Source organism: Talpa europaea, assembly GCF_964194135.1.
Source record: "Talpa europaea genome assembly, chromosome: 15".
NCBI classification, from domain to species: domain Eukaryota; kingdom Metazoa; phylum Chordata; class Mammalia; order Eulipotyphla; family Talpidae; genus Talpa; species Talpa europaea.
In genome coordinates, this window is record NC_140083.1 from 7,035,485 (window position 1) to 7,049,255 (window position 13,771).

General features: G+C 45.5%; 1 protein-coding gene across 18 annotated transcripts in view; it reads left to right on the forward strand.

Annotated features, from left to right (window-relative positions):
- RBFOX2 (RNA binding fox-1 homolog 2) overlaps window positions 1–13,771 on the forward strand; it is a gene marked incomplete at its 5' end in the record, with an annotated part of 239,344 nt that overhangs the window by 677 nt on the left and 224,896 nt on the right. The window lies entirely within an intron of this gene.

Here is a 13,771-nt window from a genome sequence, read left to right on the forward strand (position 1 = left end):
CGAGGCCCTGCTGTCTCGGGAACTTTTGCACGCTAGTGAGTCTGAGGAGCGCACGGGACAGGCCCGGCTGGTGCTTTGTCAGTTGCATCCTGCACGGTCAGAGCACCGAATAGCTCCTTAATGTCCTGAGGTATAAGAGAAAATTTATAGGGCTATTAGAAGACTGGATTCTGAGCTGTGGACGCAGGGGTGAGCTGGTTGATCGGGGGGCGCGCTGGAATGGTGGTGAGGATGGCAGTTGATTCGTAGTGCGAGGAGCATGAAAGCTTTGTAGGTTTTAGGGTTTGCTCTCATACTTGCAATGGAATGGTGGGGCCCACCTTCCGTCAGTTGTTCAGACATCTGCCTTATTCTTTCAGAATCATGCACTATTAAAGATAGAAGGAGCCAGAGGCATCATTTGCAGGGGTTCTTACCTAGGGAGCCTTGAAGGATTCATAGGTGAGATAGTTTTTGTTCACTTTCTGGCGTAGGGGCAAGTCAGTAATTGTCAGCAGTTAAAAAAAATTTTTTTTTTTTTGGAGGGGGATTCAGGTGTCCAAAGTTTTAACCCCCTTGTATTATGGATGGGAAAACCCAAAGTCCCAAGAAGACCAGTGTCTTGCCTAAAGCTATCCAGTTGGCAGGTAGTAAAAGTAGAGCTAGAAGCCCAGTCTTCTAATTCCTATTCCTGTGCTCTCTCCATTACACCACTCTTGGAAATCTCTGCAGTGCTAAAAGACTTCCTGTGCTCTGCTCCTGCTTTTCAAGGCTCTGCCTGACTTCCTGTGTTAGAGAGGGAGCTGAATTTAAGCCTGGCATGTTTGCTGCGAGCTTCTTAGTCTTCTTTGCAGAGGCCACTCTGTTACTTCTGTTCAAGTAACCCTTTTGATGTTTATTTTTGAATTCTTTTGTTTGCCTGTTTTTGTTCTTTAATCCAAATCTGTCAGGCCAGGAGGCCATGGAAAAAATACAGAGGAATATGGGAAGACTTCAGGTGAGGCGGCTTGACATTGGCTGGTTAGGAGTGGGTGCCCTTTAGCAAATTCCACCTGATGTGTGCGTGTCTCTACATGTGTCCGTATCATTTATTGTTCCTGTCGATCATGGTTAATCGTGAGACTGAGACTCCCCCTTCCTTCCCCTTCCTCCTGGGGCCCGTTATTTGCTTGTTGCCTTTAAATTGGCTAAGGACAGTAGTATTTGGAAACGGAGCAGTGCATGGGGACTTCAGGGTGTGCAGAGGAAGGAATAGATTAGGTCCTTTGGGTACAAATGGGCAATTTAGAGCTATCCCACAGAGAATCTATTTTTTTCATTCTGTATATTTGTGGATCTTTATTTTCACTTTATGCATTCTCCTTGTTGTAGTTCCAACACACCATGTCACATAGGTATTCACGTCATCTTTGATTTAGCCCCCTGCCTTCACTTAGCTGTGTGGTTCTGGGAAAATCCCTTCTTTTCCAGCCTCTGTGTCTTTAGTTGTAAAATAAAGTATGTGTACAGAATGATTTCTAAATTACCTTCCAAAAAATACATCAGATTCCCAGGCCTTAAGGTGCTTGATGCTTATAATCTAGGTGGGGAGAGAAATGGATGAAAAGTTTTTAAAAAGTATGTGTGTGTGTGTGTATTTTGGGGTAAGTTCCAGTGAAACAGGAGTAGAGACTTCACAGGCTAGTGCCTGTCAACAAGGCATTGTGTAATTTAGAGCCAAAGTATGCAGAGTAACCCCTAGTCCAGAAGGAGGTGTTCATTCCTGCTGGAGTGGTCGAGAAGGCTTTATGAGGAAGTTGACATTTGAAGAGTAATTAGGAGTAAAGGAGAAATAATGTTCACGAAAAGATAAAATTAAACCTAGATGTTAACTCTAGAAGTTCTCTATGTCATTCTGATTATCAAGATCCAATACTTACTAGTTATTCATTGCTATGTGCTTAGCACTGTTTACAGCTAGGAGGCAGATTAGTGAACAGAACATAGACCCTGCTCTCATGGAACAAATATTCTAATGGAAAGAGGCAGACAGGAAAGAAACCAACAACTGTAATTACACGGTGGTAAGAACTAAGAAGACAAATAAAGCAGGGAAGGGCATAGAGGGAGTGATGGCCAGGGATGGCCTCTGATATGTGACCTTTCACGTGAGGGAATGGAGCACTCAGGTGTTTGAAGGATTCAGGTAGAGGAGCTGTGGGTGCAGAAGCATTGAGAAGTGTGTATGCTGTGTTTGAGAATAAGAGACCAGTGTGGCTGGAGCAGAAGGACCAGGGGCTTAGAAGTCTCAGGAGAAGGTATCAGAGGTGTAAAAAGGCCTATAGGCCCTTCGTAAACCTATGCTGTAAAAATCAGTGTTGCCCGTCATTTTGGTATATGGGTTTGTTCTAAAGCATGCTTTTTGTTTTTTTTTCCCTCACATAGCTTAACCCAAATGGGTTTTTTTCACAGCTCCTGCCATGTAGCTTTCCCTGACAGTTTAGTTCTTGCCAGTCAGCTCCTCTCCTGCCTTCTGTTAAATTGATGCTTAATTATACATCATCTGTATTATCCCAATTATAATTGTTTTATTCTTCTTGTTTCCCTAGTGAGGCTGTAAGCTGTAGACATGGGAACTATACTTTCTTTGTATTTATCCTTCATTATACTTACCAGTTTTGGTTACATTGTAAGTACTCAGTGCCACTAAGTTGAAATTTACCTTTTGTAAATAACAAAGGGATAGAAAAAAATCATTAAAGTTAGGGAGGAGAGTACCTTCATGAAATTCTCTAATCTTTTGCTTCTCAAAGGAGTAACTCTTTTTAAAAAGCAGATGGTAATTTACAGGGGTTAATTTCCCAAGGTTACTTCCTAAATGGGGCTGCACCTGTAAGAGGTAGATTTCAAAGCTGGACCCTGTTGAATTACAGCCACACAGCTTTTGGAGTCGATTATTTTTTTTTTCTTCTGAAGATTTATTTATTTATGCATACAAGAGCTAGGGTACAGGCCAGAGGTGCTGGGGGAGGGCATGAGAGATTCACCAGAGGCAGAGTGGGGAGCAAAACAGGCAGACTTACTGAAATACACTGCGGAGGGGAGCAGCAGGCGAGACAGGAGAGGTCTGCTGCGCCATGTGGGTCAGCTCCCTGGCTGGTGGATAGAACTCGCAGTGGCTGTGGATAGCTTCATAGTGCTGAGACTTAACCCCTTAAGCCACCAGGGAGGCCCTGGAGTCGATTATTACTCCCCAAAGTGCCACACGGGAATGGGAGAGTCTGTGGTGCTTATGCCTAATCCTTAGATTCAGAAGGAAGCCTGAAGAGAGAGGAAGGGTCCGCTCTCTCAGGATTCAAGCTTTGTGTGGGTGGAAGAGGAACCAGCACAGCTCACGATGTGGGAAATAGAGAACCCTGAACTGTGGAACAGGTGGAAAAGACAGATTCCACTTGAAGATTGAAATATGGTTTGAGAAGTGCATTTCGTTGGAAATATGGTACTCTCACCTGGTGGAAAGTTAAATGAGTTAAAAGTATAAATATTAGCAGTTTATTCCACTTTAAGCAAGTCTGATATGTGTGAAACCTGGGCTTTATAAAACATACCAGATGATGAATTCTTTTGATCAGCTCCTTTAGTGAAAATAAACAATCTGATGAACAAAAATTCAATTTGGGTGCAACTTTCTAGGAACTTAGCTGCTGTGTATGGCAAGGTGCTCCTTAATTATTACTTAGAGGTTTCCACACTGTTCTTCACAGCAGTGAAATGTTGGTACATGATTATCGTGTGGCCGAGTAACTGCGTCTGACGGGAGAGTCCTAAGTCCTGTTTAGCTCAGCGCGTGAGCAGTTGTTCATATTGGCGGTTGATGCCAGCAGTAGCGGGACTTCTTACCTGTCCTCAGGGAAGGGCTTCCAGGTCGCCTGTCATTGCTGTGCAGATGCTGTGTTCTTGAGTTCATCTTTCCATTTGTTTGTTTCTGGCTTTCTTTCCTCCTGGGTGGGATGTCTAGGACTTTCATTTGGGTATTTGGTACTGACATTGAACATGGGGCTAACATTTGAGGGGACTTTCCTTCCAACTAGTTTCTCACTAAAATATCTAAATTTTTCATTCTTACTTGACTCAGTTTGGATACTATAACAAAAGACCACAGACTGGGGCCTCAGGCAACAGAATTTGATTTCTTACAATTCTGCAGAAGTCCAAGATCAGGGTGCCAGCGGAGTTAGTGTCCAGGGAAGAGAACTGGTTATGGATGGCTTCAAAGTAAGGAGGCTGTGTGTTCAGATAGCCTTTCTCCTTGTACAAGCCTAGAGAGAAAGAAAGCTTGCCTTCTTCCTCCTCCTCCACATAGGAGTACTAATCCCATCAGGAGAACCCTGATCAGCCTGATAGAGCCTGATCGAAACCTGATGACCTCCCAGAGGCCGCCACCTCCAAATACCATCACATTGTGGGTGAGGGCTTCAACATACTAACTTGGGGGGACCCATTTCTACCAGAGGGGTGTATATTGTAGGTGGAGAAAATGAGGCACAGTCATGTAAAATTAATTTTTTTCCAAGTCTCAAAAAAATCTGAATTTAAAACTGAAAGGGGAAAGTCAGATTTGAATTCAAGATAGAGTTATTCTTCAGCTTAAGAGATAAGCCTGAATTTTTCCCCAGCTCCCGCTTCCATTTTCTAGCCTTCTTGTCATTTTTCTGTATCACACTGACATGTGAACATGACAGAAACTAACTAGAGATTTAACTTTCATTTTGATAGAAAGCAGGCTGGTGCAGACAGGCCTGTGGAGAAAGAAACCTGAGGGCCACTCGGTGTAAACAAGAGAGCTGCTAGTGCTTGTCTAACTGGTCCTCTCTCGGCCCACCAGCTTGCTGTCAGCCTTCAATGATTGGTAGAAACAATAAAGGTGATCATTTTAGTGAATGGATTTATTTGAATTTTTGTTGGTAAGCATTTGTAAAGCACAGTAAACATTTATTCTGGACAAACATGCACTCCCTTCAGAGACAGAAGGGAAGAGGAGCAGAGACGGAGAGGAAGTGGCAGAAATCGAAGCGCCAACAAACAGATGGTGCGAGGGATGGCGAGTGCGTTTGGTGCTTTAGGTGGCCCCTAGGAGTATTGAGTTTCTCATTCTTTCCCCCCACAGCCCCAATACAAGCAGGCGGCTTACATGGCTAAGGTTTCATTATCTAATCCATCACAGATCAGCTTGAATAAACCCATTGGCTAGTGCTGATCTAGTTAGGAGAGGATTGCAAAGCTGCTTGAGCCAGGATTGGGACAAATCGGATCAGAACTGCCATGTGAATCCTAGCCATAGTTCTGTAATTTGGGTGGAGATATCCAGAGCGAGCAAGAGAGGGACACACGTGCGCACGTGTGTGTGTATGCATGCACAGTCAGCTCTGAGTTTTTTCAAATGTTTAAGGGACTCTGAAGGGAAAATATACTAAATATATTTTATGTGTTTGATGTATTTCTCTAATATATAACTAAGTTGCTTTGCTTGATTGAGTCTGGAAATTCTTGGTCACAAAAGCTCAGGAGAGACCTTTAAAAGTAGCATTTGGAGATTTCCTTTGTGATCACTCAGTTGTGACTTCTCTGAGGGATCCTTTAGTCCAAGACTATGATGCAGATCCCATCTCAGTTTGTAAAGGGGAGTTGTTGCTATTATTACTCTCAGCCGTCGTCTCTGATCACACTTGCTGTCCGTTTATACCTGAAGGCTGGTGCAGTGACAGCCACACTGTTTCAGGGCTTCACACTTGGGCTTGGATCCTGACTTCTTCACTTACCAACTGAATGAACTTTGGCAAGATACATCTCCAGCGTCTCTGAGCCTGTGCTTACACCGCTGTGGCCTGGGAGAGTTAGGGCATTCGCTAATGAGCTGCTCTAATGATGATTAAAGGTGCCTAGCCGGGCAATGAGTGTTTATTTCTTGCCTTCCTTCTAACGTGCTATTCAGCACTCGATGAGTTCCTGGTTACTGCTTGGTCAGCATGGGGCCGTTCACGGGGGCACTCTTCTGACGGATGAGGAGTCAGAGCTGGGAACTACTAGAGATGAGCAGTGTGTTCATCAGAGACCTACTTTGCCCTTCATGGGGGTGGAGGAGGGACTGGACCTGGTCATTGTGGTCTCCTCTTTGGTAGAGGAAGAGGAGTCATCTTCATCTGATTCTTTGTCGAGGACTGAAGTTATGCCCCCAGCATCTGCGCTGGGTGTGTGGACATTTCATGGAACCTGTGGGATCTCCCCTGGGAGTGCGGGTGACAGGGGCATTGGTTGTTTGGGCGGTACATGGGGCGCGGGAGCAGTGAAGATGTCCTCCCGGTTTCAGGTTTTATAAGATTTGTTGGTTAAATATGTTGCATCAAATGGGTGGTCCTTTTTGTTCTCATTTTGCTTTATGGAAATTGAGCGGGAAGCCTTTGTCTCTTGTGGTCTCTTTCCAGTCTCTTCGATTCTTCCCTCCAGAGTACTAAGCGTCATCCTTGCAAGAGTGTAAAGACATTGGATGGCTTGTCTTTGACTTGAGGATAAGCCATTTTCTCACTTGACCTGACCTCTGCCTGTCCTTCTAGCTTCATCTCTTCTGTATTCCCCCTCCAAGGTCATGTTCAAGGGCTTGGGGGTTCCCGAGTGGGATGTGCTACCCCAGCTAATTCGTGCCTCTGTGATTTTGATCTGTGCCTGAAAGCCCTGCCTCCTCTTGTGTTCTCTCCTTGGCTGCGCTCAGTCTTCCAGAATCAGTTGGAACGTTCGTTGTTCCTGGACACCGAAGTGTCTGTTCCTGTTCGTCTCGCGTTCTCACTGGTTTCCAAAACATCATGGCCTTGGCTTTCTGTTTTAGGGCTTTTTAGGTGAACATTTGTTCAGGTGTCTGCCCTTGTGTGGCTTGTGTGGCTTGTCTGCCTTGTGTGGCTTGTCCAGAACATGAGCTCAAGGGGTCCTTTGGAGCCAGAGGAGTTATTAGTGCAGTGCTGGAGTAGCAAAGGAGCCACCCTTCTTGTTGAATTGAACTTTGTCTTCCTGCTCCTCAGTGGGGCCTGCAGATGGCTTTAATTGTTTCTCCAGATTTTCCCTGGGGGGGGCGGGGTCTGGCCCTTGGTCTGCTTTCCACTTCTTGTGAAGAAGATTGGGTGTTTGGGGATTTGTGAATGTTACCTGATCTCTTCATTGATATCAGGGTTAAAGGTGAGAGAGGGGTCTTTGAAAACAGAAGCTGGGGTGGAATTTAACTGCCAAATGTGTTGGGTGGGCATGGCAACCTGATGTTTAGCTTCCTGTGCTCAGATATTAATTGCGTGCACGTGTGTATGTGTAAAAAGCGCCTTTGTGATGGTGTGGCTAAAGAAAATAGAGGCCCCACACAAGTAAGAAGGGCAATTAGAGCTAACCTGTTCCAGTTCACTGGGGCAGTCTCTTCTGTTGATCTGCCTTTCAGTGCTGCTGAGAGAATCTTGAGTGTCGCATTTTACCGCCAGTTGGGACCAGACCCATTTGATCAATGATGGACCTTAACCTGCCCTTCTCAACCAGTGAATTTCATCAGCTATTAGAGCTTGTTTTTATGGATACAGGACAAATACCAGACTCACACATCTCACGAAGTACATGCTTATTTTTCACATTGCTTGCTGGATTTGCTTGAAAATGAGAAAACTAAATGCAGTTTTTTTTAAATCTCAGCTTTAGAGATGGGTTCATGGAGTTATTTTACAGGAATCATCTCTCACTTGCCCTTCCTTGTTCTTCCTGTCTTCTGTTAGTTCCTGATGTGCTCCTGCGCAATGCTCGCCTGTTCACCCACCTCGAGACCACCCTTGCTAGTTAGGGGGCTCCTTAAAGGAGAATGGGTATACTTTGTAGTGCCGCTGGCGTTTTTGGATTTTAAATGCATAAAAGTAGATTCAAAAAAAGAATGAGAGAGCGGCCAGTGACATCCCTCTCTTTGGATCTGTGCTGCCCATACGTGGCATCTGGAAATTTAAGATGTAAATTCAAAGCACACAAGACATAAGATAAATATCACTTGTGAAGTTGATGGTATTTTTGAATTGGCAAATGATAATGGTTGAAAACCCATTTTCCCAAGGGTAGAAACTGAGCTTTTGAAGTTTAGACTTCCACATGGGTGTGTTCAACCATAATACTTGGCTTCCTTAGAGACCTAAGTTTCTAGATAACACCCATATGTGGGATTTTTCCTGTGTAGAGTGGTTCCTTGGCTTCTCCTTCGCTGAAGAAAAGAGATTTTACACTGAGTATTGGATATTTTATACCAGGCATGTGGTTTTTGAGGAGGCATACTGTTTATTTTTCTTTTGGGCTGCATCGGTTTTGTCGGGTCCTAATTATAAACCCCACAAGCAAAACTTGAATATGGTGAGGGATGGGCAGGGAAGGCTGTGGAACTCTCTCAGTCCTAGGATTTGGGGTAGGGGCAGAAGCTACATTGGTAGAACTAGAGCAACTGTGACGATGGCCTGCAGGCACTGTGGTGCTCAAATGTGGGCTCCAGCTACGCTTCCGGAAGAGATGCTCATGGGAAATTCTTCCAGTTGCTTTATTTTGAGCTGCAAATTGGCACTCGTTTGAAGGAGGGGACATTCATTGCTGTCAGCCAGGATGATTGCCAAAGCAGACCTATATGGATTTAATTTAGAGATTTATTTCAAGGTCGTGTGGCTTGTCCTGACTCAAGAGGTCTTTGGTTCCTTTTTCCTGGAAGTCGGTGGGTTTCTCGATGAGCCGGCTCTGTTTTTCTTGGACTGTTGTTTGGAAAGTGAAAAGCAGCTGCATTCTTAGTCCTCTTGCATGGAGTATAATTTCCTAGGTCATCCTTTCATGGGATTTTTATATAGTCACATTTACAGCCTTACATTTTCTTCTCCCTTCCCCCCTTTCTGCATTTCAGTGCTCCACAAATTTCTTTTTTTCTTATTTATTTATTTACGCATACAAGAACTGGGGTACAGGTCAGAGGTGCAGGGGGTGAGAGGATTCACCAGAGACGGAGCGGAGAACAGAACAGGCAGATTGACTGAAACACACTGCTGAGGGGAGCAGCGGGCGAGTCAGGAGAGGTCTGCCACCGCCATGTGGGTTGCTCCCTGGCCGGGGATCGAACTCGTGCTGCAGTGGCTGCTGTTAGCTTCACAGGTTGTGTCTTAACCCCTTGCGCCACCAGGGAGGCCCCTGCTCCACAAATTTCTGAGGAGGAGGTGGGCAATAGTTTCCTGTAGAAGACAGGAATTATAGATCTTTGTTTAGCTCTTGTAGGAGGTTACTTAGGACCACCCCCTTCCCACTCCCCAGTTCTTTGCAAAAGAATCTGCAAATGAGATTGCTGATCCTCTCATCAGACTGGCTGCTCCCTGAATCGCTTTGAATATATGGCTTTGGCAGCCTTCACCTTCTGTTTCCTGGTTTCTGGGGGACCAGGATAGGAGGATTGTGTGATTTCAAAGCAAGAACTGGCAAAATTGGAAGGTGTCTGTGGTGTCTCTCAGGGCCCACAAAGCTCAGCTCATTGGTTTGCACCTCATACCAGCGTCCAGGGACACGGTCATGTCGGTCGCTGGCGCAGTGGGTTTGAAGACTTCGTTGGAGCTTCAGGAAGTGTCCCCAGTGGCGGCCTCTCACAGTGGCTGCTTTGGCAAAGCCCACAGGGAGTTGGAAGTGCTTGTTCGGAAGGTCTGACCCTGGTCTTCGCTGTCCACCTCTGCGGGAGAGGCAGGGCAGCCTGTGGAAAGGACGGAGACGGGTGCTGCCGCTTCGGGCGCTCGGTCCGTCTCATGCATGTGCGTGTGCTCTGCTCGCACGCTGGCGAGCTGTGCGGCTTGTTTTGCATGGTTTATGTGTACTTGAAGCCACAGCCTGACCTGACACTTTGAATACACTGGTTTGGCCAGTGTTGACATCATCCTGTAAACTGAAGGGATGCTGGCCCCGAGCGCCAGGTCTGTGTCGGGCTTAGAGGTGGCTCTGGTGGCTCGGTCGGGGCTGGTGTGCATCCTGGACGCGCCTTTGCCCCCTGCCTTTTCCTTCAGTTCTTCAGCTGCGTGTTGTGATACTAAATAGATCTTTTCGCTGCAACATTTTGACTTTGAGCTGACTGTGTGGTGCAGTGTTAGCCATCACTTGGTTAACTTCAGCATGTTGTGCCCGGCAGAGGCCTTTGGGGCGGGCGGTATCTGGAACATGAGTGATTTCTGCTGCTGATCTCAGTGTGAGGAACAGATCCCGGCGCGCTGGTGTCCTCGCAGCCCTCTGTCACACGTGCCGTTTGCTCTTTCTAGGAGGAGATGGGAGTGAGGGTCACCCTTTATTTCTTGGGAAGAGTGTCTCAAGCATCCTTCCTGTTTGATTTTCTGGATCTGGGTGTAGGGATCATTTTAGCCTTTCTGGATTTTAGCTTCGCTATGAATTATTTTTTGTGGTGTTAGTTTTAGGCAAATTTAAATATTTAGTTGGTTTACCAGTAGTATCCCAGTGCATTTCGAAAAAACCTGAACATTTTACCTTGTCCTGCATCCTGTTTTAAGCAAGGAGAGCAGGACAGCCCACACTGTTTCACATTCGTGGCTCTTGAGAAAGGATGATAAGTATTCTGCTTAACAAAAAAAAGTCAAGTATCTTTGAAAATCAGAGTTAATCATTTTTCCTTTTTTTTTTTAAAGATTTATTTATTTACATTTTTTCAATGATCACATTTTACTTTTCATAAGTAGATGTTGTGGCTCTAAATTAATAAAAATGTGCTGAGTGGAATGTTTCCCTTTCACCCCTACTCCTCATTTGCCCTGTACCCGCCTCCCCACGAGTCACCACCGTCGCTGCTTGGTTATCCCTCCACCTTTTTATACTCACAATAATGTACTTTCTTTTGCATCTTTTTTCATCTATTGTATCAGATGTTAATTTTTCTTTACCATAACAGGGCTCATGAGTGGTTTCAGTTGTGTTTCCTTTCCCACTTTCCCCAAGACCATGAAAAATAGAATGTGCTTGCGGACAGACGCCCGTTGGGGGCCTCGCTTTTCACTTCACAGCCATGTGATCCTGGTTAAATTACTTAACTTTTGTTCTAGGATTGTGTCTGCATGAAAAGAGATAATGTATGTAATGTGCTTGCTGCAGGATTGACAGGTGTTCAATATATAATAGTTGTTTTTATTGTTACTGCCTAGCCCTGTTTTCTTGCACCCAGGGCTGCTTTAATTTCTTAAACACAGGAACAGTCTCGTACTCCTTGTATCCTTGTCTCCTCCAATGTTAAATCAGTTTTTGTATAATTTATTTTTTAAAATCTCATTAATAATAATTTTTGTTGTTTTTTCTGTCATTGCCATCTCTGGATTCGAAACATGGTGACTCATATTGTACATAGTACTCAGTAATTAACTTTATTACATTTTACAATTTGTAAGATACTGTGACACGGGGCCTTATTTGTTCCCTACAACAACCTTGAAAATAGGTGTTTTTTCTTCCCATTTTTTAAATGGTGAAAATATCCCACTCTAAGCCTCATGATCGAGAAGTAGCAACAGGATGCTTCTACCCAGATCTTGTAACTCTGTCCAGTGTCTTTTCCTCTGGGCCTCATGCCCCTCAGACTGAAGGCTGGTGGCTAAGGAATGAGTACTTCATTGTATTCACAAGCCATGTATTTAATTTTGAAAGATTTCACCCATTCCTGACAGTTGATTCATATAGAAATTGTGGTCAACACTGAAACTCAGTTTCTTTCTCCAATAATTTGGGGTTAGGCAATATTTAGAGTTGGGATTTTACTAAAATGTATTGTGGACTTGCATGTGCTGAACTTTATATTAGGGACTTTGTGTTTATCTCACGTTCCTGTTCATCCTCAGGGGAAGTTAAAAGGGGTAAGTGGTTGGTGTACGTGTGGTGGCTTGTTACTTCTTTTTGCCTCAAAGTTACCCCATCTCTAATTTTTTTTTAAAGATTTATTTATTTTTTTTTTATACAAGAGCTGGGGTACAGGCCAGAGGCATGGGAGGATTCACCAGAGACAGAGTAGGGAATAGATCAGGCAGACTGATGAAATACACTGCTGAGGGGAGCAGCGGGCGCGACAGGAGAGGTCTGCCACGCCATGTGGGAATCTCCCTGGCCGGCTGGGAATTGAACCCACGCTGCAGAGGCTGCAGACGACTTCACAGCACTGCGCTCAATGCGCTGCACACCGGGGAGGCCCCCCCATCTCTAATTTTATTATTAATCAAATAGTGGATCAACAGTGTTTAGAAAATGAGGCCTGTGGGATGTGTCTCACACTCTTGTAGAATGCTGACCTCTGCTGTATGATGGCTGGTCTCACCATACAGTCTTTTTTTAAAGATTTATTTATTTATTTATTTATGCAAGTACTGGGTACAGTCAGAAGCGCAGGAGGGTGAGAGAATTCACCAGAGTCAGAGCGGGGAGCAGAGCAGGCAGCAGGACCGAAGTACACTGCTGAGGGGAGCAGTGGGTGGCAGGAGAGGTCTGCGTGCCATGTAGGACCCTCCTCCGGTGGCCGGGGAGCAGCTGGGGATCGAACCAGTGCTGCAGAGGCTGTGGGCACCTTCGCAACCCAGCGCTCAACCGCTGCGCCACCAGGGAGGCCCTCACCATACAGTCTTGATGGCCCCAGGCTTCCCAGTGAGTGATTTAGGCCTCCTTAGTTTCTGTTGCCCTCACAGTGAGTGGAAGCAGGCAGGGCACCAGATGCGATCTTGTTTCCCCCATCTTGTCTCCCTTCACATGCAGTGTAAGGTTTCCAGTAATTGTGCAACCTGAGAGCGGAAAGCGCCTGCCCGTGTAGCTGAGAGATGGGTCGGTGGGTGGCTCAAGTTACTGCATGTTGCTGATAAGAGCCACTGGCCCAGGCTGGCAGTGGTGGGGGGTATGGGCGGACCTCTGTGGTGTTTCAGACCTCCAGGAATGGACCCAGAGTGGCTTCGAGGTCTGGTCAGCATCTCTAGGGATGCAGCACAATTGGAAGCAGATCTTGCCTTAGGGGAGGTGCATCTTAAGGAATGGTGACATCAGGAGCAGAAGCAGCATCAGCGGTGAAAATATGAAGTACAGACCTGAGGAATAGAAATGGTCTTTTCTTAGTCCACGTCCTGACCAAACCTGTTGGAAGAATTTATTGAATCCTGTAGTGCTAGGCCCAGTGATGACTAAGACTTGCATTTGCATGGACAAGTGAATGTGTTCAGATAATTTTTACTACGGTGTGATGACTGTCCTGGAAGAGGTGTACACAGAGTTTATGTCTGAGCATAGTGCTTTGGGCACGCACGCTGCAGGCTGCTCCTTCCCAGCTGTTATCATTTGGTATTAGACGGTGGGTTCCGAGTTCCCATTCTCATACCAGACTGCTGGATTCACATAATCTCTCTGCATCTACTTAGCTGCATGGCCTTTGCGCAAGTTACTTAAGTTCTTGTGCTTCTGTTTTTCACCTGTGAACTTGTGTATGGCTTCTGCCTCGGAAGTCTTACCCGAGGTACTACAGTAACTACTTTGTGCATGGTGCGTGCTGTGGCGATAATCTGGATAGAGCACCAGGCCACCGCACCAGGCAGCGTGCGAACCGCGCCAGCCAGTGTGGAGCAGAGGTCAGTGTTTATTGTATTCACTGGCAGGTTTTTATCATTAACTATGCCAGGTGCTGGACAGAAGCAAATGGATGAAATGTTAGCCGGCCTGGTGATTGTGTACAATACGTGATGAGAGTCAGTTTTTTGAAAGTTGAGTGAAAAGA